Genomic DNA, 25,774 nt, shown 5'->3' with positions numbered 1-25,774 from the left:
TAAGTTTTATGTGTTTTATGGCCAATGTGAACATGTGTTTATGTGCTGCATGTGCACCAACTCAAGTCAAGCTCAATTTTTGTGTTTTTTCTTTGTATTATTATATTCTTTGCAAGCTGGCGTGTGGCCTCCCTTTTCCTGAGCTGGAAATTGTATATAAGGCTTCCCCAGACTGGTGTTCCACTGGTTGGGCCCAGTCCTTTTGTCTGCCCTTATTCATACACTGAGATCAGCTTTTTACTAAAAACTCTGTGTTATTTAAATGAACTTTTTGCTTTTTATTTACTTAGTTACAGCAGGGCTTTTGCTAATTTTTTTCTCTTGTAGATTTTAAGTGATAGTTGACTTTGTGGAACTTTCTGCCATCTCCCTACTGCATCTCTGGAGTTCATCCACAGTGATCTTGGGGTTCTTCTTTACCTCTCTCACCAAGGCTCTTCTCCCATGATTACTCAGTTTGGCTGGACAGCCAGGTCTAGGAAGACTTCTGGTGGTCCCTAACGTCTTCCACTTAAGGATTATGGAGGCCACTGTGCTTTAGGAACCTTGAGCACAACAGAAATTCTTTGTAACCTTGGCCAGATCTGTGCCTTGCCACAATTCTGTCTCTGAGCTCCTTTGCCAATTCATTTCACCTCATGATTCTCATTTGGTATGACATGCACTGTGAGCTGTGAGGTCTTATATAGACAGGTATGTGACTTTCTAAATCATGTCCTATCAGTTTAATTAAACACAGCAGGACACCAATGAAGGAGTAGAACCATCTCAAGGAAGATCACAAGGAAATGGACAGCATGTGACTTAAATATGAGTTTTTTTAAGGTTGCCTTTTCCAGATGGCATGTTTCAGCTCTTTTCAAAGATGCTCAATAGGATTTAGGTCAGTGCTCATAGAAGGCCACTGCAGAATAGTCCAATGTTTTCCTCTTAGCCATTCTTGGGTGTTTTTAGCTGTGCGTTCTGGCTAATTATCCTGTTGCAAGACCCATGACCTGCGACTGAGCCCAAGCTTTCTGACACTGGGCATCACATTTCTCTCTAGAATCCCTTGATAGTCTTGAGATTTCATTGTACTCTGCACAGATCCTAGACACCCTGTGCCAGATGCAGCAATGCAGCCCCAGAACATTACAGAGCCTCCTCCATGTTTCACAGTAGGGAAAGTGTTCTTTTCTTGATATGCTTAATTTTTCGGTCTGTGAACATAGAGCTGATGTGCCTTGCCAAAAAGTTCAATTTTTGTCTCATCTGTCCATAGGACATTCTCCCAGAAGCTTTGTGGCTTGTCAACATGTAGTTTGGCTAATTCCAGTTTGGCTTTTTTATGATTTTTTTCAACACTGGTGTCCTCCTTGGTCGTCTCCCATGAAGTCCACTTTGGCTCATACAACGACGGATGGTGCGGTCTGACACTGATGTACCTTGAGCTTGACGTTCACCTTTAATCTGTTTAGACGCTTTTCTGGGCTCTTTTGTTACCATTCGTATTATCCGTCTCTTTGATTTTTTGTATCAATTTTCTTCCTGCGGCCAGGTCCACGGAGGTTGGCTATAGTCCCATGGATCTTACATTTCTGAATAATATGTGCAACTGTAGTCACAGGAACATCAAGCTGCTTGAGTCATGAGTAAGATTGCCTAGTGCAGTAGAAACGCATCGACTGGGTCATGTCGACCATGTACATTTTTCTTTTGTATGCACTATAATTTCTATTGAAAAATAAAAATCCAGTCCTGTTTAGCCGGACTCCAATTTTTTCTATTTTGCTTGATGTGAGGCCAGAGCGAGGCCGGAGACTGGGCCCCAGGTGGATGAGCATGAAGCAACTGGGTGAGCTGGAATCAAGCTTCTATACTCCTTCCTGCTCCTCCACATCCTCCATCTCCAATTTGGTATTTCAGAGCATGTCATCCACATCAGTCGGAAGCTGGAAGCATTGTAGCACTGATTCATTGAAGCGGCAACTGGCTCTGCTGAAGCTAATTTGTCTAGGAGACAAAACGCACACCACTCCAAAGATATTTAAAGGAATAACAGACCAGACTGATCTGTGGCTTTTGCTGCTAAACCTCCAACCAGGCATGGTCATGTGTGATGATGACCGAAAGCTGGTGGCGGCTGTGAAGCTTGGCAAGCCCACGTGCGGTTTCTGAAAACCTACCCAGATTTGCCAGAGCTACTGGTCAAGGTATGCTGCATGAGCACCCATTTTCGCAAGTCGGCTACAGCTGCCGCCGCTTTGACAGCTCTGCAGCAGCGCATGCAAGTGCCAGCTCACCGACTAGTGTGTGATGTCATCACACACTGGAACTCTACATTGCCCATGCTGGAAAGGCTTTGTGAACAGCAGAGGCCAATTGTCAATATACCAGCTCCAACATGGTCATCAGTATTCTGGGCAGTCTCTGCACATAACAACTGCATAGTGGCATAGATGTTTGACATTTGTGTGGTTCTCCAAGTCTTTGAGGACTCCACAAAGATGGTGAGCGGTAATGATGCCAAGATCAGTGCAACAATACCACTTCTGTGCCTACATAAACAGGCTCTGCTCATAATTAAGCTGAAGCTTTGCATATGTACCAGGTGGAAACGAAGGAAGACATGTGAAAGGGAGATACTACCCAGTCCATTCTCATCTCATCTGCTCAATGCAGGTTGGGTAACGATTAGGAGGTGGAGGCTGAGGAAGAGTAGGTGGAACAGGAGCTGGTTGCGCAACAGACACTAGTACTTACACGAGATTCTCTCCTATGTGGATGGGCTGAGGAGGGGAATGAGAAGTCAGAGATGGAGGAGATGGAGAGTAGTCATCATGATAGAAACAGGGAAGCATTGGCTGTAGGAAGCTTGGCACATATGGCCGACTTTAAGTACCGCTGCCTTTTTTCATCTTACATATTGGCCAAAAAAGAGTACTGGTTGTTCATCCTGCTAGAACCACGCTAAAGGAAAACCTTGCATCTTTCCTTCCTGAGGCAGAGAGGTCTACTAAAATGGGGCTATACCAGAAGGCCATTGTGGAAGAATATGATGAAAAAATTCCCATCAGACAACGCTAGCCACAGGGGGCAAGCTTCCTTCCTATGCCTTGGAGCTGTTATGCTGTTTTGCTTGCATCTTGTCTGAGTGGGTTTTTGGTGTCACCTGATGGGTCATAGCAGACATGCGCTTTCATCTGTCAACAGAAAAATACTGACAGGCTCACTCTGATAAAATTGATCAAAGCCCGGATTAGCCCTGACTTTTCCACACCACCAGATGACAGCAGCACATAAAGTGATTTTAATCTTCAATTTTTGAATGAAGCCTGCCAGTTGTTGCTCAAGGGTCTATGGATGACTGGATGACCCTAACTATATTTTTTCCCGGGCTTTGCACTTTGTGCACTGCCTTTATGAATGTCAGAGTATATCAACTACACTTTCTTAAATTTTTTATGAGGCCTTCCAGTTGGTGCCTTAAAGGGTGTATAGATGGCTAGATGACCCTCCTTATATTTTTTTTCTAGCTTCACTGTGTGCAAAGCCTGTATGAGTGTAGCAGTTCCACAACTACTTTCTTAATTTTTTTATGAGGCACTCCAGGTGGTGCCTCAAGTGTGTGTGGATGACCTTTCTTATCATTTTTTTATAGCTTTGCACTGTGTGCAGAGCATTTATGACTGTAGTATTATGACAACTACACTTTCTTAGTATTTGAATGTGTCACTACATTTGGTGCCTTCAAGGGTGTATGTGTCATGATCCAGTTTGGGGTTTGTTTTCCTCTCTCTGGACTGGTCATGCGGGGGTTAATCCCTTCAGCCTCGTTTTGGAGCTGGCTGGGCTTTTTAAGTGCTCTGTAGTCTGCTGGTCCAGCATCAGTGATAGTTCATGCTTCCAGGATAAAGCAGCTGACCTGTATACCCTGATGTTCCCTCTGCCTTTGACTTCCCTTATTTGTATTAGACCTGATTTACTGTTCGTCTGGTGGTTTCCCTACAGTGTATGACTCAACCTGATCTCTAACCCTGCCTCTTGTTTTTCGTCTCTGTACCACGTTCCCCGACTGGCTTTGACTGTGTGGCTTGTACCCCGACTTCGTCTTATGTCTCACGTTTTGGATACCACACTCCCATTTGGCTCTGACTTCTGGCTTGTCTCTGACTACCTGCCCTGCTGTGACTTCTGGTACTCCGTCTCCTGTTTGTTGCTGACCGGCCTGTCTGACTACTCTGCCACCTCCTAGTGGCGCTCCATGCCTTGCACTGTGGTGCTACACGGTGAGTGCTACTTTGTTCCCCTTACCTGCCCCCCTGGGGGTAACATTAAGGAATTTTCATACTTACTAATATTTTATATTCACCTAAATGATCTTTGCTCTTTTTTCTAAAACTTAAATCTAAGACTCAGATGACATGGACATCATCCAAATATACATATTCTGCTCATGTACTAAGACCGTTCAGTCATTCCGAAGAGCAGAAAAAGAAAAATATTTTTCCACTGAGCCTACCTGCCATAAATTGCTTCCCATTGAAGCAGATATACAGGATTTTCATCCTATTCAAGGAGACAGTGTCTGTGCAACAAGAGTAAGGTTCTTTTTTTACATAGAAACTTTTGTGAAATAAAAATCCTGTTACCATTCAAAGTAGAATTATATATTATGTTATCATTATTCACTGTGGATATACGTACCTGTGTTTTATGGCTTTTATAAGAGGCCGTGTATGAGTCTACCTTTAAGTTAGTACACAGTCATGAGATGTTGATCTGGACCATTAACTGGCCCTCATAGAAGAAAAAGTAGCAGGAAAATATAATTTCTACTAATGGCCATGGGTAGGTGAAATAGGCTGATGCCTAGGGTGCCATTCATTTCATTCATGATCCCCGAAAAACAAGATGGCAATGTAAACCCTGAGAGAGACCCGACGTTGACATTTAGTATTATGAAAGCATACCTGTGATTCATTGCTATGGACAGCAAAGACAGAATTTTTTTCGACAGTTTCATAGATTTGAAGGGAAGGAGAAAATGAGTAATGTTTGACGTTTTCGAATTTCTTAAACATTTTTTGATCAAAATTATGTTGACCAATCACTCTATATAATTTTCATGCACAATTGCTACTCATTTATTTACTGAAGTGTATTTGCTTATTATGTTTTTATCTTGGGTTTTGACTGTTTAGTGGCCAGTGTGAACATGCGCTTACACACCAACTTATATTAAAGTTCATCTTTTTAGGTTTTTAGTTCCAAAACTTTATCAGCAGATCCTTTTATCTGTCAAGAATAAAAAAAAAAAATCCTTCTTGTGTAACATTATCATTCTCAAGATTGAAAGGTTATTTTGATAATTAGTAAAAGGTGGCCTTTACTATCAGGCAATTCTGCACAAATATAATGGAGTTAATAAAAACTACCTCTGACATTATATCGGAATCATGATTTAAGCAAACCTATTATGCAACTTTCAGTAATAAATCCTTAGGAAATAGTGAATTTTTATCAATCTGAGAGACAACTTTTTTCTTGCTTGTTGTGAGAACTGTGAGGTTCAGTAATAAATATCCATTGACAGGAAAAAACATGTCCATCTTGCATTGATTTGATTTTGTGACACAATTTGTCTTGTATGCCTGAAAATGATCTCATATGGCCTCCTCTATATCGGTAAGACCACAGATCAAAGTATTAGAATGAATATTACAGCATAAATGAACCGATCGGTAATTTGTACATGTATCGGTGCTTCTCACAAAATTAGAATATCATCAAAAAGTTAATTTATTTCAGTTCTTCAATGTAAAAAGTGTAACTTAAATATTATATAGAGTCATTACAAACTGAGTGATCTATTTCAAGTGTTTATTTCTGTTAATGTTGATGATTATGGCTTAGAGTCAATGAAAACCCAAAAGTCATTATCTCAGTAAATTAGAATAATAATAATAAAAAAACCACCTGCAAAGGCTTCTTAAGCATTTAAAAAGGTCCCTTAGTCTGTGTCAGTAGGCTCCGCAATCATGGGTAAGATTGCTGACTTGACAGATGTCCAAAAGACAGTCATTGACACACTCCACAAGGAGGGTAAGCCACAAAAAGGTTATTGCTAACGAAGCTGGCTGATCACAGAGTGCTGCATCCAAGCATATTAATGGAAAGTTGAGTGGAAGGAAAAAGGGTGGTAGAAAAAGGTGCACAAGCAACCGAGATAACCGCAGCCTTGAAAGTATTGTTAAGAAAAGGCCATTCAAAAATTTGGAGGAGATTCTCAAGGAGATGACTGCTGCTGGAGTCATTGCTTCAAGAGCCACCACACACAGAGGTATCCAGGACATGGGCTACAAGTGTCGCATTCATTATGTCAAGCCACTCATGAGCAATAGACAACGCCAGAAGCATCTTACCTTGGGCCAATGAGAAAACAAACTGGACTGTTGCTCAGTGGTCCAAGGTTTTGTTTTCAGATGAAAGTAAATTTTGCATTTCATTTGGAAATCCACATACCAGAGTCTGGAGGAAGAGTGGAGAGGCCACAATCCAAGCTGCTTCAGGTCTAGTGTGAAGTTTCCACAATCAGTGATGGTTTGGGGAGCCATGTCATCTGCTGGTGTAGGTCCACTGTGTTTTATCAAGACCAAAGTCAGCGCAGCTGTCTACCAGGAAATATTAGAGCACTTTATGCTTCCTTCTGCTGACAAACGTTTTGGAGATGAAAATTTCATTCTCCAGCAGGACTTGGCACCTGTCCACACTGGTAAAAGTACCAATACCTGGTTTAAAAACAACAGTATCACTGTGCTTAATTGGCCAGCTAACTCGTCTGACCTTAACCCGATAGAGAATCTATGGGGTATTGTCAAGAGGAAGATGAGACACCAGACCTCCAACAATGCAGATGAGCTGAAGGCTGCTATCAAAGCAACCTGGGCTTCCATAACACCTCAGCAGTGCCACAGGCTAATCGCTTCCATAACATGCCGCATTGATCCAGTTAATTGATGCAAAAGGAGCCCCGACCAAGTATTGAGAACATTTACTGAACATACATTTTAGTAGGCCAACATTTCGTATTTTAAAATCATTTTTCAATATGGTGTTATAAAGTATTCTAATTTACTGAGTTAATGGCTTTTGGGTTTTCATTGGCTGTAAGCCATAATCATCAACATTAACATAAATAAACACTTGCAATAGATCACTCTGTTTGTAATGACTCTATATAATATGTGAGTTTCATTTTTTGCATAGATGAACTGAAATAAAATAACTTTTTGATGATATTCTAATTTTGTGAGGAGCACCTGTATGTATGTAGCATAAAAACACTGACATTGTGAAATGGGTTATATGAACCAGCAAGAAAGCACTCAGTTCTTGAAGTTAATGTGTGATGAAAGCAAGAAAAATGAACAAATTTAAGGATCTAAGTTACATTAAAGAGTATTTACCAAAGGTGGTCAAAAACACAACAACTGGTAAATTAATGACTAAGGCATGGGTGTCCTAAGCTCATTGATATGTGGGTGGAATAAAAGCTAGTTTACCAGGTCAATACCACAAAAAAAGCTACCAAACAGGCACAGACATGAAAAAAGGGTATACTGGCTACAATAAAAAGGAACAATCATTACCATGTATCGGTTGGCATAGACACAGACTGGTCATAGTGCCTACGCTGACCCATATACATCACTGAAAGCACTTCTAATGGACACATGTACATCAGAAGTTGACCATGGAGCACTCTCAACCACAACTACCCCCTGGCCTCTGTTTCAGAATTCCAACATATCACCAGATAAGACCCTATTGTGCTTTTTTGCTCCCCAGCTCTATCTCCTAATGAAAGATAAGGGTAAGGGTACCGTCTCACAGTGGCACTTTGGTCGCTAAGACGGCACGATCCGTGACGTTCCAGCGATATACATACGATCTCGCTGTGTCTGACACGCAGCAGCAATCAGGGACCCCGCTAAGAATCGTACGTCGTAGCACATCGTTAGAAACTTTATTTCGTCGCTGGATCACCCGCTGTCATCGCTGGATCGGTGTGTGTGACACCGATCCAGCGATGTGTTCGCTTGTAACCAGGGTAAACATCGGGTTACTAAGCGCAGGGCCGCGCTTAGTAACCCGTTGTTTACCCTGGTTACTATTGTAAATGTAAAAAAAAAACACACTACATACTCACCTTCTGATGTCTGTCACGTCCCCCGCCGGCGGCTTCCCGCACTGACTGTGAGCGCCGGCCGTAAAGTAAAAGCAGAGCACAGCGGTGACGTCACTGCTGTGCTGTGCTTTACGGCCGGCACTGACACAGTCAGTGCGGGAAGCTGACGGCGAGGGACGTGACAGTCACCGGAATGTGAGTATGTAGTGTTTTTGTTTTTTTACATTTACAATGGTAACCAGGGTAAACATCGGGTTACTAAGCGCGTCCCTGCGCTTAGTAACCCGATGTTTACCCTGGTAACCCGGGGACTTCGGCTGTTATGATCCGGTGGTAGGATCTCAAAACTGACCTGATACATATAACCAGAATGTTAGGACAAGTTCTGGGGATGTGGAAGCTATACTGACCGCAATCCTGATCCTATCCAACACACTAAAGGCAGCCGTGGAGCGTTACCTAAAAACCTAGACGCCTCTTCACAGCCTGAGAAACTGACTGCCCCTAGAGAGAAAGCAAAGACCTCACTTGCCTCAGAGAAATAACCCCAAAGTTATAGACAGCCCCCCACAAATAATAACGGTGAGTTAAGGGGAAAATACAAAATCAAAAATAAACCACGCAGAGAATACAAGAACCCCCACACCGACTCACGATGTGAGGGGCGCACTCTCCACCCCAGAACTAACCTGCAAGCAAAAAATCACATAAAAGCAAGCTGGACTGAACTCATCATATACTGAGAAACGTTTTCAAGGAAATAATGAGCAAAATGAACAAGCAAACTTAGCTTCTCCAGCAGGAGACTGGTCACAAGGAATATTCAGGAGAGCTGAGAATCAGGACTGAATACACCGACAGCAGGCAACAAATGAAGGTCCAGGTGAGTTAAATAGGCCCAGCATAGAAGGAAATGAAGCAGCTGAGCCCAGCCATATCGCTAAAGGCCACCAGAGGGAGCCCAAGAACAAACTCACACAGTACCACTCATGACCACAGGAGGGAGCCCGAGAACGGAAATCACAACAGTACCCCCCCTTGAGGAGGGGTCACCGAACCCTCACCAGAGCTCCCAGGCCGATCAGGATGAGCCAAATAAAAGGCACGAACCAAATCGGCCGCATGGACATCGGAGGCGACAACCCAGGAATTATCCTCCTGACCATAGCCCTTCCATTTAACTAAGTACTGAAGCTTCCATCTCGAAATACGAGAATCCAAGATCTTCTCCACCACATACTCCAACTCCCCCTCGACCAAGACAGGAGCAGGAGGATCAACAGAAGGGACCACAGGCACCACATATCTCCGCAACAATGACCTATGGAACACATTATGAATGGCAAACGATGTTGGGAGGTCCAAACGAAATGACACAGGGTTGAGGATTTCCAAAATCTTATAAGGACCGATGAAACCACGAAATTGAAACGAGAGAAAAACAGCGACCATCGAGCCTGTCTCGGATTCAACCGTTTGGCAGACTCGAGATAAGTCAAATTCTTGTGATCCGTCAAGACCACCACACGATGCTTGGCCCCCTCAAGCCAATGTCGCCACTCCTCAAATGCCCACTTCATTGCCAACAACTCACGATTACCAACATCATAATTCCACTCGGCAGGCGAAAACTTTCTTGAAAAGAAAGCACATGGTCTCATCACAGAGCCATCAGAGCTTCTCTGTGACAAGACAGCCCCTGCTCCAATCTCAGAAGCATCAACCTCGACCTGAAAGGGAAGAGAGACATCGGGCTGGCGCAAGACAGGAGCCGAAGAAAATCGACGTTTCAGCTCCAGAAAGGCCTCCACGGCCGCAGGAAACCAATTTGTCACATCAGAACCCTTCTTGGTCAAATCCGTCAAAGGCTTAACCACACTAGAAAAATTAGTGATGAAGCGACGGTAAAAATTAGCAAAACCCAAGAACTTCTGAAGACTCTTCACAGATGTAGGTTGAGTCCAGTCATAAATAGCCTGGACCTTGACTGGATCCATCTCAATAGTAGAAGGAGAAAAAATAAAGCCCAAAAAGGAAACCTTCTGGACCCCGAAGAGACATTTAGAGCCCTTCACAAACAAGGCATTAGCACGCAGGACCTGAAATACCATCCTGACCTGCTTCACATGAGACTCCCAATCATCAGAAAAGACCAAAATATCATCCAGGTACACAATCATAAATCTATCCAGATACTCTCGGAAGATGTCATGCATGAAGGACTGAAACACAGAGGGGGCATTAGAAAGCCCAAAAGGCATCACCAAGTACTCAAAATGGCCTTCGGGCGTATTAAATGCTGTTTTCCATTCATCGCCCTGCTTTATGCGCACAAGATTATACGCTCCTCGAAGATCTATCTTGGTGAACCAACTGGCCCCCCTAATCCGGGCAAACAGATCGGACAACAGTGGCAAGGGGTACTGAAATTTGACCGTGATGTTATTTAGAAGGTGATAATCAATACAGGGTCTCAGAGAACCATCCTTCTTGGCCACAAAAAAGAACCCCGCACCCAAAGGGGACGAGGACGGGCGAATATGCCCCTTCTCCAAGGACTCCTTTATATAACTCCGCATAGCGGCATGTTCTGGTACAGATAAATTAAAAAGTCGTCCCTTAGGGAACTTACTACCAGGAATCAGATTTATAGCACAATCACAATCCCTATGAGGAGGTAGGGCACTGGATTTGGGCTCATCAAATACATCCTGGTAGTCCGACAAAAATTCAGGGACTTCAGAAGGAGTAGAAGAAGCAATTGACACCAAAGGAGCATCGCCATGAATTCCCTGGCAACCCCAACTTGACACAGACATTGCTTTCCAATCCAGGACTGGATTATGAGCCTGCAGCCATGGCAGACCCAACACTACAACATCATGCAAATTATGTAGCACAAGAAAGCGAATCACCTCCTGATGTGCAGGAGCCATGCACATGGTCACTTGGGTCCAGTACTGAGGTTTATTCTTGGCCAATGGCGTAGCATCAATTCCCTTTAGTGAGATAGGGAACTGCAAAGGCTCCAAGATAAAACCACAGCGCCTGGCAAATGACAAATCCATCAAATTCAGGGCGGCACCTGAATCCACAAAGGCCATAACTGAGTAGGATGACAGAGAGCAAATCAAAGTAACAGACAAAATGAATTTAGGTTGTACAGTACCAATAGTGACAGACTTGGCGAACCTTTTTGTGCGCCTAGAACACTCTGAGATAACATGAGTAGAATCACCACAGTAAAAGCACAACCCATTCTGACGTCTGAGGTTTTGCCGTTCAACTCTGGTCAGAATCCTGTCGCATTGCATAGGCTCAGGTTTCTGCTCAGAAAATACCGCCAGATGGTGCACAGGTTTGCGCTCCCGCAAACGCCGATCAATCTGAATGGCCAAAGACATTCACTCATTCAGACCCGCAGGCGTGGGGAACCCCACCATAACATCTTTAAGGGCTTCAGAAAGACCCTTTCTGAAAATCGCTGCCAGGGCGCACTCATTCCATTGAGTGAGCACAGACCACTTCCTAAACTTCTGACAGTAAACCTCTGCTTCATCTTGACCCTGAGAGAGAGCCAGCAAAACCTTCTCTGCTTGGTCTACCAGATTAGGTTCCTCATAAAGCACTCCAAGCACCAGAAAAAACGCATCCACATTTAGCAATGCAGGATCTCCTGGCGCCAGAGAGAATGCCCAATCTTGAGGGTCACCACGTAACAAAGAAATAACAATTTTAACTTGCTGAACAGAATCACCAGAGGAGCGAGGTCTCAGAGAAAGGAATAACTTACAATTATTCTTAAAGTTCAAAAACCTAGATCTATCTCCGGAGAACAGCTCAGGAATTGGTATTTTAGGCTCTGACATAGGACTGCGGACTACATAATCCTGAATGCCCTGTACCCTTGCAGTGAGATGATCCACACTAGAAGACAGACTCTGAATGTCCATATCTGCAGCTGAGTTCAGAACCACCCAGAGATTAAGGGGAGGAGAGAGGCTAAACACAGTGCAGAGAAGAAAAAAAAATGACTTCAGGATTTCTCTTCTCCCTCTTCTGCTGCATTATCTCTTTTTGGCCTGCTGTACTGTTATGATCCGGTGGTAGGATCTCAAAACTGACCTGATACATATAACCAGAATGTTAGGACAAGTTCTGGGGATGTGGAAGCTATACTGACCGCAATCCTGATCCTATCCAACACACTAAAGGCAGCCGTGGAGCGTTACCTAAAAACCTAGACGCCTCTTCACAGCCTGAGAAACTGACTGCCTCTAGAGAGAAAGCAAAGACCTCACTTGCCTCAGAGAAATAACCCCAAAGTTATAGACAGCCCCCCACAAATAATAACGGTGAGTTAAGGGGAAAATACAAACGTAGAAATGAAACAGGTTTAGCAAATGAGGCCCGCTAACACTAGATAGCAGAAAATAGATAGGAATCTGTGCGGTCAGTACAAAAACTATCAAAAATAAACCACGCAGAAAATACAAGAACCCCCACACCGACTCACAATGTGAGGGGCGCACTCTGCACCCCAGAACTAACCAGCAAGCAAAAAATCACATAAAAGCAAGCTGGACTGAACTCATCATATACTGAGAAACGTTTTCAAGGAAATAATGAGCAAAATGAACAAGCAAACTTAGCTTCTCCAGCAGGAGACTGGTCACAAGGAATATTCAGGAGAGCTGAGAATCAGGACTGAATACACCGACAGCAGGCAACACATGAAGGTCCAGGTGAGTTAAATAGGCCCAGCATAGAAGGAAATGAAGCAGCTGAGCCCAGCCATATCGCTAAAGGCCACCAGAGGGAGCCCAAGAACAAACTCACACAGTACCACTCATGACCACAGGAGGGAGCCCGAGAACGGAATTCACAACATTCGGCATCGTTGGTCGCTGGAGAGCTGTCTGTGTGACAGCTCTCCAGCGACCACACAACGACTTACCAACGATCACAGCCAGGTCCTATCGCTGGTCGTGATCGTTGGTAAATCGTTTAGTGTAACGGTACCCTAAACTGCCAACTCTGTCCAATACTTGTAGGATCTTTTATTATAAACTCAGCTGTAGTTTTCTTTGGCAAGTTTATATTGTCCTTTATGTAAAGGTGCCTTATTTGACCAATTTCTGTCCATTCAGATCAATATGAATTCATATTTATCTCTGTAAATGACAAATTGATCTTTTTTATCTGTCATAAAACTGATCTGCCATGTTTATAATGTTGGAAGAACTAAAAAGTAAAAAGAGAGACAACTCAGACATAGGGTGATATTTCACAAATAGGTAGGAAAAAGATGAGGTGTACGCTCCCTGATGTGGTTGTTTAGGTGCATATACCTTGTAGAATGTCAACTGCTGCAATACTGATTGCAGACAGAAGGATATTCTTCTGCATGTAGAATCATCTCGGTATGGGGAGATAACACTTAGGAGTGACCATGCTGCTGAATTGAAGACGCTTGTACCAAAGCACAAGCATGGCCAATCCCTTTCTCAAAGCCAACTCAAAACCAACTGCATGTAGTAGTCATCACCCCAAACTGTGTTGATGTTTATAAAGTTGTCTTCCAGTCAAAATGATTGCAACCTGTGGCTTCTAGCAGATATGTAAAGAACAAGCCCATTATAGAGAATAGTAAGGTTTTATTTTAGGATAATCACTATAGACAAGGAGGAAGAGAGTTGGTTCTATCTTAAGGGGCCCCATCCACAACAGATATTGTGTATGGGGCCACTTAGTATTGAATCAATTCTTATCTTCCTTGTTTATTGTGATTATCCAAAAATAAAAAAGTTAAATAATCAACTTTCTCTCATTGTGGCTTATATCCCAGAAAAACGAAAAGATCTGCAGTCAGAAAGCAGATATGCTAGATCGTTGTCTGTAGTGACATGATCTGTCAGGGGAGAGTTGGGAGAAATCCATACACTTTAGAGTGCCAGTATCAGCAGGTTCGGCTGATGTTAGTTTAAACCCAAACATACACATTAGACTAATGTTGGCCACACCTGCTGATATCACGGGCTCGGCCAACACTCTAAGTTGTATAAGAGCACCAGCTAACTCATCGTTGGTGAAGTTGTTAAGCCAACAATTCTGATTTTGGACTGCACATAGCTTTGTTCTCCTGGAAATAAGCCATTGTCTGTCGGTGGCTTTCTCATAGAGAACACAGTAGCGCTTTGTGTTGTGAATTCTGCTTTTGGGCTCCCTCCGGTGGTTGTAGGTGGTAATGCAGTTGCCCCTGAGTTGCAGTCCTGGGCAGGTGTATCTGCTGATTGCAGATCTGACTGGGGTATTTAGGCGTGCAGGATTCATTAGTCCTTGCCAGTTGTCAATTGTTGTTGGGAGGTGTAGGACCTCTGCCTGGTTCCTCCTGCCTTTCTGCCAAATCAGCAAAGATAAGTGTCTGGTTCTTTTTCCCTGTGGCACACATGTTGTGTGCTTCACAATTCAGTGCTATTCTTTGTGTTTTCTTGTCCAGCTTAGATTGTGTCAGTATTTTCTCAGTCTTGTTGGATTCTCTGGAGTGGCAGATATACATTCCATGTCTTTAGTTAGATTGTGGAACTTTTTGTATTATCTGCTGTGGATATTTTTGGAAGGGTTTTAATACTGACCGCCTAGTTATCTGTCCTATCCTTTCCTAGAGTGGCCTCTTTTGCTAAATCCTGTTTTCTACCTGCGTGTGTCTATTCTTCTCCTACTCACAGTCATTATTCGTGGGGGGCTGCCTATCCTTTGGGGGTCTGCTCTGAGGCAAGATAGCATTCCCATTTCCATCTATAGGGGTATTTAGTCCTCCGGCTGTGTCGAGGTGTCTAGGGTTTGTTAGGCACACCCCACGGCTACTTCTAGTTGCGGTGTTAGTTCAGGATTGCGGTCAGTACAGATTCCACCGACTCCAGAGAAAGTTTCATGCGGCTCCAAGGTCACCAGATCATAACAGCTTTGCCAAATTATCGCTCCTATGTAAGGGAGAGATGGCCGAGTTGGCTGTCAACTGAACAATCCACCAAAGCATTGTTCATCAGACAGCCATCTAAGTTTACATGCCCACGATGAGCTTTCATCGCGCTTTTGACCCTGCTTATTTTTGTTGCTGCAAAAAATGCAGCATTTTACAATACCAGCATAGTGGATGGGATTTATAGAAATCTCATATCTGCTGTGCCTTTTTTTATGCTGCATAAACTCACTTGCGGTGCATTTTTACAATCCGCAGAATATCAATTTTCCTTGCTCGTGCACTGAGTTTTCTGTGCGGAATTTCCCTATAGACTTGAATTAGATGTAGAAAATCCACAGGTAAAAAAAACGCACATGCGTTTACAAAGTATTAAATGGGAAGTTCGCATTGACAGATGTGCAAAGCCTTAAGAAAGTTGTATGCTGGGGAGCCATAAGGATTTAGCTTTAGCCATAATGAACTATTGGTTTCTGTCAGTCTATACTCCCGATAAAACACAGAGGCGACCCAGGAGGTGCCGTCTATTCTATTCTCTCCTCTTCATACATTGTTATTCAAGCAAAACGGATAACCCCACATGCCTGCCTTCACTCCACCCCCACAGCTGCTCCAGGCTGCTTCCCACTATGAGCTGGGATTGCCCACTCCACTCCCAGCGTTTCAATTATTGATTACACACAAATCTTCCCTCCTTGTTCATTTCATCCGTACGCCTTTACCTCTCATCTTATTCAGGAGAAAAAGCATGTGTGTATGTGTGCGAGACACTTTCTTCCTTCTTTGTACTTCTTATTCAGCACTGCAGCAGAATAGACCTGCAGAGTAAGATCCACCCAATGTGCTAGTCCGTCTTCCCTATTTGGTGGCCCGTTCAGCACTGAGAAGCGGACAGCTCCCTGCACTGAGAAATACAGTACTGCTGAGAATGAGCGGATAGGAGCAGGTGGACGAGGTAAGCAGGGTGCACAGGCTGCCAGGTACTTTCACACTTGTCCATCACTTATCGTTAGGATGCTTACACTTTCCCGACAGCACAAGATATCGGGTTTGCATGATCTTGGTAACTTTTTGTTCATTTAGACAGATTTACTATTGGTCTGTTTGTATTATTCTATGCCTGATGAAGAGACCTGAGTAGTCTCGAAAGCTTACAATTTGTTACCATCTTTTCAGTTAGCCATTAAAAGGTATCAGGACTGAGGACTCTCAATTCTAAATATTATTGGTCTCTAGAGGTAACTCGCTTGTGTCATGTAGAGACTGCATAGCAAGGACTACATTGGTTCATTCCTAGTAGAATTTAGATTTTTAGTGGTTTGGGATCATTTTGGTTCACTTATTACAATGTATAGAAACATAGAGTGAAACCTCTTGGAGACAACCGCCCCAAGTTACATGAAAAAGTCTTCTTAAAGAAGATAGTCTGTATGCATAAAAAATGAAAATCTTTTGAAGGAAATCTGGTCTGGATGAGAGGGTGGTTTTCTGGAGAGGTTTTACTGTATTTAAAACCTTACCTGTACAGACGTATTCAATGTGCTCCTAATACTATTCTTAAATGGTGTGTACAATTTTCTCTCAATGGATAGGCGTTATTTCAGGTAATCTTTATGGGGGCAGTTTTTTTGGACTAATTTAGTTGAAGACTACCACAGTCATGTGCTGCTTACTGAGAACAATAGATTGCATTAAACCACGCGGCCAACATCTGTGAGATATAGTACTGATTTAGTATCTCTTTAAAGCATGGATTCATCTACAGACTATGCGTAGTGCTAGTTGCAGTAGAAATGATGAGTAGTTGTCATTATGGTGATGCACCCTCACAGTTAATCTTGCATCAGGAAACTTATTGCAGTCTTGTACCTGGCTCAAAGTGCAGGAAGCATGCTGCAGAACTAGCGTGCCTTCACTCTTCACTGCCTCGGCTGCCTGCAGAGCTCTGCTCTCAAGGTCCCTCCGGTAAAATAGGGGTTAAACAAGACCTGCTGGTTCTGCGGAGTCTGAGTCATCCAAAGGAGCTGTCATTTGTCAAACAACTGCACGGTGAGCCAAATGCAGAGTGTCAGGGCAAACAAAATCTCATTACCAGAATCAGTGTGCGTCAAAGGGTGCGCTATGATTGATAGTGGTCGCTCTTCCTTCAAGTGGTAATAAAACATGGACCGGCTGAATTAAAACACTGATAGCGATAAACATTTTTTTTGGACATGCACAGGATAATCTGCAGTCAACTGCAGTGCAGAGTGAGGAGGATAACCAGGAACGTGGATAGTAAGGAGGGGAGTGGGGGGGATTCCTGTAACTGCCGGCGTCGCAGACATGTCTACGACAATCAAAAGTTGACCATAAATTTTAGCAGCTACTCAACTTATAGGTTCCCGCAGTGATCTTGTGTTCTGAATGCAAGAAGACAAGATATATATATATATATATATATATATATATATATATATATATATATATATATATATATACATACATATCAATTACGATATACAGGGTGACCTCAGAGGTCAGGGAGGGGGTCATCGTGAATAGTCAAGCCCACATGTCAGATTAGTATGTGATGAATTACGAGCGTGCATACTTGGCGTCTTAGATTATCCATTTCAGAGACATTCCCTTCCACCATCAGATCAAATAATTATAAATTAGATTATACACCCCGCGTAACCTTTTCTTCCAAATGACTAGTTAGCTGTGATCTCTGCAGCGTGTTCATAGCTTTTACCACTGAGAAAATTATGGTTTTCACAGTCACAAACTGAAGACGAGAACAATTCTTGCAGCCGCATGTTATAAACATTTCATATATACAAAAATCCATCCTGCATAATATATAAAGGATTGATGTCTATATATCCCTATATTCTGTGGGGTAGCTTCCCTGATATTTCTTGGGGATGAAAATGACGTTTTATGAGCTTTGAAGGCAGACCCAATCACTCTTCGTTCTCATTGTTTGCCTGTATGGTCATTAAGACAAATGTTTTTCTATCATGTATATTACAAGGTTCAATGAATCCATTAATAAATACAGTATATACTATATATAATGTTGCTATATTATAAAATGGTCTAAATTTTACATACAGCTTGTTCGGAAGCTTCTAGTGTTCTAGACCTAGCCCCGAGACTATACAGATTACGTCATCGGTGGAAGCATCAGACTAAACAAAAAGCTATTCAATTACTGTATATCTGTTTGCAAACACAGGGAAATGAATCCAATAACCACAAATGATTTTATGTATGGAGCGCCATTTCCATCTGCTGTGCTATGCAGTATGGACTGTAGATAGGCCAAGTAATAAATCGACGGTCATTGGTAATAGAAAAAAAATATGTATTTTTTATTCGTAACTAATTGTAACCTCAAAACTAGTTTTCCCCCTAATTTGGGGTTATACGGTGCAGTAAAAGTGACGATATATGTGATCAAGACTGCGTATGTGCATAGATTATCTTCATATAGGACACGTCAGACATTGCGTATCCGTATATATGGAATTGCAGGGCAGCGGACCCTATTATTTCTCACTCTGCTGAAAACACTAAATCGGGCTAAGGAAAATAGACATATGTTTGAGAAATTGGTGCAGATATTTTTTACATATAAATTTACAAAACAAGTCTCTACAAATTTATAGAATTTGCAGAGATCCTTGACTTGTAAATTTAGCAGAAAAAATGTAAAATTTGACATATGTACGTAGAGGGGGCGCAGAGAAGTTCATTCTATAAATTCCACTCTACAGATCATGTATTTTAGGTTGCAGATTGCAGATTTTTGGGGCGTACAGACTATTTGACAGGGATGTGGAAGGGTGCTTCCTTTGTCTAATCATATTTTCACTTCTGTCATGTAATAGAAAGTGGGTGGAATTATTGAGAAGGAGATAAGTCCCCTGAGTTCTGTTCCTACACTTCTGACATCCATGACATCGTTCTAAGGTTTTACAAGCTAGTAGCAAATGTATGAGACGTCATGTAGCATAATTGAATTGCAGCAGACTAATGATAATTGTATTACTAGATTGGGACTATTAACTGCCGTTGAGACTGGAGTGTTTCTTGGCGTTGGCTTGATGATGAACATTCCCAGTCGCTGTGAGTCCTGCATCACACCACTCTGCGATACTAGACTGTACTGCAGAGAAAATGTCCACAATTCTGGATTGTGTCATAGATTGCTCACGCAGCGGTCCTATGGACAAAGCAGGTTCTGTGGAGACTCGAGCGTGGAAGTGTCGTTATTCAGAGGGTTGAAAGAAGCACACGTTGCTGATCACTGCTCAGTCCATCTTCTCAAGAGCTTCAGAAACTGATAAATGGAGAGAATTTTAAGGATGGTAAATGTACAGAAAGTTAGGTGCATTATGGAGAAATATGGAGGCAGGGCATTATATGGGTGTGTTGTATGGCATAATGCCAATGATTTCTTAAAACATCACGGCAGCATTTTTTCTTTATTGCAGCACTGGAGTGGTGCTTCTAATCTAAGATCCATGCCCCTGGTCTTATACTGACCCGCTGCCAAATTCACCTTCTATCACCGCTGCTTCGGTTGGCCTCCAGCAGTTGGTGACTTGTCGGATCGCTGCAGGTCAATTTTTAATACAAGTCTATGAGAGCCTCGTTCTGGCCTCGTTCTGGTTCTCACAGACTTACAATGATAGCTTGTGACGTTACTTCTGATTTCCCGCTAGTTATAAATTAGGGTCACAAGATGGCAGGACCAGAGCAGCGCCAATAAAAGACTATAAGACTAGGGTCAGGAATCTTAGGTTAGAAGCACCACTCCAGCGCTGAAAAAAAAACCCAAAAATGATGGAAAGGTGCTTTCAGAGATCCTAACATGGCTTTAAGAGTTGTTTATTTTTAATGAGAATAGCTGGATCGGAGGTGGGATTCATTGTGCTGCTTGGTGGTCATCATAACACAAAGAACTGGATTGTGTATGGGCTTTCTTGGATTACAATTATGGGCATACAACTTAGATAGTTGTCAGGTTTTTTGACTGATAGCTATTTTCTTCTCACCCTCAATACACGTGCTCGTCTGAGCCAAGGTGTGAGTGGAATAGAATATAGAGCTGGATGGAAAATAAGCGCCATAGGGTCTTATCCAAATTGCAATTAATAGAATATGGGCAATGGTGCTCACCTGGTAGGATTGTGTGATCACAACTGCTAAAAAGTCTTAGGCTGCTGAATAGTCACGGCTATTAGAACATCAAGGATTGGAGTGAAAATGAGTTAAACCTGTGATGAGAGGGAGTCAGGAATCCAGGAATGGGGTTTGTTAGTCAATAAACAAACAAACCGCATTCCCGGATTCCTGACTCCTTCTCATCGGCAGCGCAGATTTAACCCATTTTCATTCCAATCCTTGAAGGTGTGAATGAAAAGAGGTCAGTAAGCCACCACCAGACATCTCTGATACTGAAGGATCAGACGTGTTAAAAGGCAACAGCCCAATCCTAATTTTCGCTGACATCTGCTGTCCTGGGAGGATCAGGACACTACCAAGCACATTAGGTGTTCAACCATTCCCAAGCATGGTGTGGCACCCTACTCCATATATATTGAGTATATTGAATATGGAGGTGCACCCTATTCCATTTTTATCACGGCCAACCATTCCCAACAAGATTGGCACTTTTGACCAAAATGAATCTGATGCTCTTAGCTGGCTTAATAGTAGGGATAATTATTCCCAATCTTCTTGTTGAGCAATCCTAAAGTTAAATTACAAGAGATTTATGTCAGTTTTTGAAGCAATTTATCTAATTTTTTTGCAAGAAAAGAAGTTAACAACATTATGGTTTTACCCCCTTTTTCTACTACAGCCTTTCCAGGCAGAATGTGGTGGCGCATGGACCTCGTTAGTTCGGCATCAATGTATATGGAAGAACATTCAGTACAGAGTGAATTACATATGCAATCTGACTGGAAAACTTTGCTTCCCTGAGAAATCGGAGACATTATGGCTGTAGACTGCTATAAACATTGTATTACAATACTGTACAGTGCAGAGGCTGCTCAGAGCAATAAAACAGCCATGTATTATTATTATTATTATTATACTTTTTTTATAGCGACATTTATTCCATGGCGCATTACATGTGAAAAGGGGTCAACTATAGACAAATACAATAAACACGAGCAAAAACAAGGCACTAACAGGTACAGAAGGCGAGAGGACCCTGCCCGTGAGGGCTCACAGTCTGCAGGGGATGGGTGAGGATACACTAGGGGAGGGTAGAGCTGGTTGTGCGGCGGTTCAGCAGACCGAGGATCACTGCAGGTTGTAGGCTTGTCGGAAGAGGTGGGTCTTCAGGTTCTTTTTGAAGGTTTCTATGGTAGGCGAGAGTCTGATGTGTTGTGGTAGAGAGTTCCAGAGAATGGGGGAAGTACGGGAGAAGTCTTGTATGTGGTTGTGGGAAGAAGAGATAAGAGGGGAGTAGAGAAGGTGCTTGAGCCCAAAGGTCTACCCAGCAGGAAGAATCTGCATGTGATCATTCTGAGGTCAAGGAAGACACACTACACTTTGGGACATTTTTTGATATTGCGTAAGGTTAAATGTCTACATTGAAAGGGAATCTGACACCAGGTTTTTACTACTTAATCTGATTGCATCAAGGTGTAAAGACAAAGACTCTGATTCCAGTGATGTGTCACTTTCTGGGCTGCTTGGTGTAGTTTTTATCAAATCATTATTTTATCAGCAGTCCTCTAGTGATAATCTCCTGCTGATAAAATAATGATGTCAGGTAGTCCAACCACGCCCCTACCACTAATTGGCAGCTTTCTGCCTATGCGCAGTGTACATAGAAATCTGCCAATCAGTGATGTGGTTATACAGAGGTCAGCATTAAGATAACTAGTAGATATGCAACAGAAAAAACTGTTTATTATCAAAACGGCATCAACAAGTAAGTGACACATGGCTGGGATCAGGGTTTCTGCTCCTACATTATGCTGCTCTCAGATGAGGTAGCAAAAACCTGATGACATATTCCCTTGAAGATGTTGATCTAGATATACAGTGAAACATCTCCAAGAAGCTATCTCCTTAGGAAAACCTTCCCTTTTTGTAGACTAGATTTCCTGTGACAGATTTCCACTTCCACCATATATATATGTGCATACTGGTTAGCTGTTTTGGGAGGAACGCTCACCTGGAAAATGTATATATGCATGGTGATGGGTGTGTAATTGTCCTTAACAATTTACTTCACCCTTTCTTAAAATTCTAAATATCGCACATATTGGTACAAAGCATCTCTTGTACTTTCTAAAGAGAACAGTATAATCCATTCATGGCTTGACAGGAGATCAATATCAGTGGAATTTGTGATTTGTGCTTTTCATCATCCTCCCAGAGCTGAGAGCCTCTCCTTTTCTTGTCTTAATTATTTGCTTCAATTTAGATAATTGCACTTGGGGACCTTTCTCCTTTGTGGCATCAATACTACCCTAATACTTGTGGCTAATATTTTATCTATAGTAGACTGCTGCTGGTAACAGGCTGGTAGTTGGTATGTATTATATACAGGACATTTTGAAACAAAACCATATATTGTATACTAGTAAATGTAATAATTCTATTAGGGGGCTTTTCATTAGGGTGTTTACACTAGAATTCCTGCATGAAACACTTTTATAAGTTGCAGTATTTTTACGCAACATAAAAGTTGAGCAAAAATATTGCAACTTAGGTGTTTTCACACCAGTTTTGGCCAGCTACACCAATGAAGGCATAGCAAGGGCGGATCAAGGGGCAAGACGGGATGTGACTATGCTTGCTCGTCAAATTCATGAAAAGTTATGTCACGTTTGAGGCATGACTTACTCCAGAAATGTACTCTAGTCCCTGACTGTAGCAACACCTCTTTCGATGATGCATATCAGTTAAGAGATGTCATGTGCCTCTTAATGAATTAGGCCAGAGATGGGCAATTCATTTTCCCAAGGAGCCATGACTGTTGTGGAGGGACGAGCCAGTAGGCAGAACCAATATATTATCACTTAATATAGTGCAGAGCTAAATATGCTGACATCCCCCTATATTCATCATGAGCCCGCACAAAGCCACCTATATACTGCTTGAGCCCACACACAGCCCCCTATTTACAGTATGAGCCCCACACATTCTTCCTTTATACAGCAAAAGCCCCCACACAGCCTCACTATATATACAGTAGTATGATTTCCCATATAGCACCCTACATATACAGCATAAGCCCCTACAAATCTTCCCTCTATACAGCATGAACCCCCACACTGCCTCAATCATACAGTATAAGCCCAGACACAGCCTCCCTATATACAGCATGAACCCTCACATAGACTCAAATATATAGTATGAGCTCCCACATGGCCTCCTATATACAGTATGATCTCCCACATAGCATTCTATATACAGCATGAGTCCCCACACAACCTCATATCTTCAGTATGAGCTCCCACATAGCATCCTATATACGGCATAAGACCCCACATAGCCTCCAATATACTGCATGAGCCCCCACACAGCCCCATATATTCAGTATTAGCTCCCAGATAGCCTTCTATATACAGCATGAGCTACCACATAGCCTCCTATATACAGCATGAGCCCTTAAATAGCCTCCACATATATATCATGAGCCTCCAAATAGCCCCTTATTTACAGTATTAGTCCCCACATAGCCCCATATATTCAGTATGAGCTCCCACATAGCTTCCAATACACTGTTTGAGCCCCCCACATAGCATTCTGGGGGTTAGTGGGTCCCCTAGTCCACTGGCCAAAATCATGGACCAGAGCTCATCCCATCGAACACCCATTATCTTTTCACCATGGCCATAAAACTACTCAGTCAACACAGGGTGAGGGTAAAACAGTGTGGCAATACTTTATTGCACCGCAATAAAGGACACTGATAATCAATTGAAGTACAAGGCCAGGTAACCGGAAGATCACAACCTGGCTTTTCCGAACATCTCCATGGAGCCAGGTGACCGGTGGGTCCCAATCCTGGCTTTCTCAAATGTATGCATGGGGCTCAGGTGACTGATGGGTCCAAATCCTTACTACCCCAAACATATCCATGGGTTCAGTGATGGTCAATGGAGCAGATATGTATTCTTTCTTTGTAAAGAGTTTCTGGTTCTTTGGACCTCTGGATGACTTGGGTGCCTGGATGGATATTGTTACAGAGGCATATACCCTTGTTATAGTTCACAACTGTTCTTCAAGCCATTATTCACAGGTCAAGGGGAAGGGGGTGATGAGATTAACTTGTATTGTTTAATTATTTAAAACCTCAAAGAATATATACCATGCCTAGATCCATGGCACTTCCAAACATTACATAAATCAAAATATAGACGGGAAGCTATATGCCATAAAATTACACAAAGATTTTTATTGATACAATATTAAAAGACTAAAGGTAAAAACAGTTAGTATGGGGACAACAATATGCAAAAAAACAGCCAAAAAGGGTACACAAATTACAGGTGAATCATCACCTTTAAGAATGGAGGCGTTACTGGACTTAAAGTGAAAATTAAGTATTTATAAATCTGTGGAGTAATGACGCTTCCAAAATTTTTTTTATATACATCATACATAGTAAAGAAGTCAAAATATAGCAAGCCCCATAACAGCATTTGTAACATCCTTATACTGTATATATTCCATCGTCAATCTATATCCAAGAAGTATCTTTTCTCCTTGCGGAGATTGACATGCTAAGCATGCCGAGATGAGGAGACTTAAAGGGCCACTGTCACCCCCCTCCAGCCCTTATAAACTAAAAGAGCCACCATGTGCAGCAGTAATGCTGCATTCTAACAAGGTGGCTCTTTTAGTTTTAGGTTCAAGCATACCCCAAATAAAACGTTTTTATACTTAGCCACAATTCCTGTCTCTAGCCAGGTAGGCGGGTCGCGGGACCTGTGATGACGTCACTGCCATGTGATTGCCCTAATCACATGGCAGTGACATCATCGCAGGTCCTACAGCTATTTGCTGTGCAGCAGATCCATCCTGGTGTTCTGTGGATGTCTTTTGTTCTCTGGTATCAGCCATTACATCAGACGGCCAGAGCTTACTGCGTCTGCGCAGGACACCAGTACACAGCGCAGGCGCCGGATTTGAAACGATAACAGCGCTGAGGGGGCGGCGCCGAAAGCGCAGGAAGATGTGAGTGACGGCAGAGGAGCTGGCCAAGCTGGGGAGTGAGGACCCGCCTACCTGGCTAGAGACAGGAATTGTGGCTAAGTATAAAAACGTTTTATTTGGGGTACTGGCACAGCTCCTGTAGTTGCTATTTTTTATTGTGGTTATACATCCAGTATCGTCTTCTTCCCAAGGCAGAGCTGGTGGAATTGGACATACTGGCATCCCAAACCTGCTGTGCATGCCTCATCAATGGTCTGCTGGATTTGTCTAGTTTGGGGAGCCCTGGACTTGTCTGAAAACACTAGTCCCCTGCAGCTCCCCCGATCCACCTGTGTCGTCATACAGTATGAGTGCCCACATAGCCTCCTATATACAGTATGAGTCCCCACATAACCTCCTATATACAGTATGAGCCCCCACATTGCCTCCAATATACAGCA

The 25,774-nt window shown here is 42.7% G+C and overlaps 1 protein-coding gene across 1 annotated transcript in view; it reads left to right on the top strand.

Moving 5' to 3' along the window:
* The first annotated feature begins 15,674 nt into the window (after positions 1 to 15,674).
* Positions 15,675 to 25,774, top strand: part of SV2C (synaptic vesicle glycoprotein 2C) — a 334,443-nt gene continuing 324,343 nt past the window's right edge. The window contains exon 1 of the mRNA XM_077287335.1: positions 15,675 to 16,107. The gene's annotated coding sequence lies outside the window, so the exon portion shown is untranslated. The remainder of the gene's footprint in view (positions 16,108 to 25,774) is intronic.

This window comes from Ranitomeya variabilis, chromosome 1, assembly GCF_051348905.1.
Source record: "Ranitomeya variabilis isolate aRanVar5 chromosome 1, aRanVar5.hap1, whole genome shotgun sequence".
Taxonomy (NCBI): domain Eukaryota; kingdom Metazoa; phylum Chordata; class Amphibia; order Anura; family Dendrobatidae; genus Ranitomeya; species Ranitomeya variabilis.
Note: the sequence above shows the minus strand (reverse complement) of the source record. Positions and strands in the feature narration are given on the sequence as shown.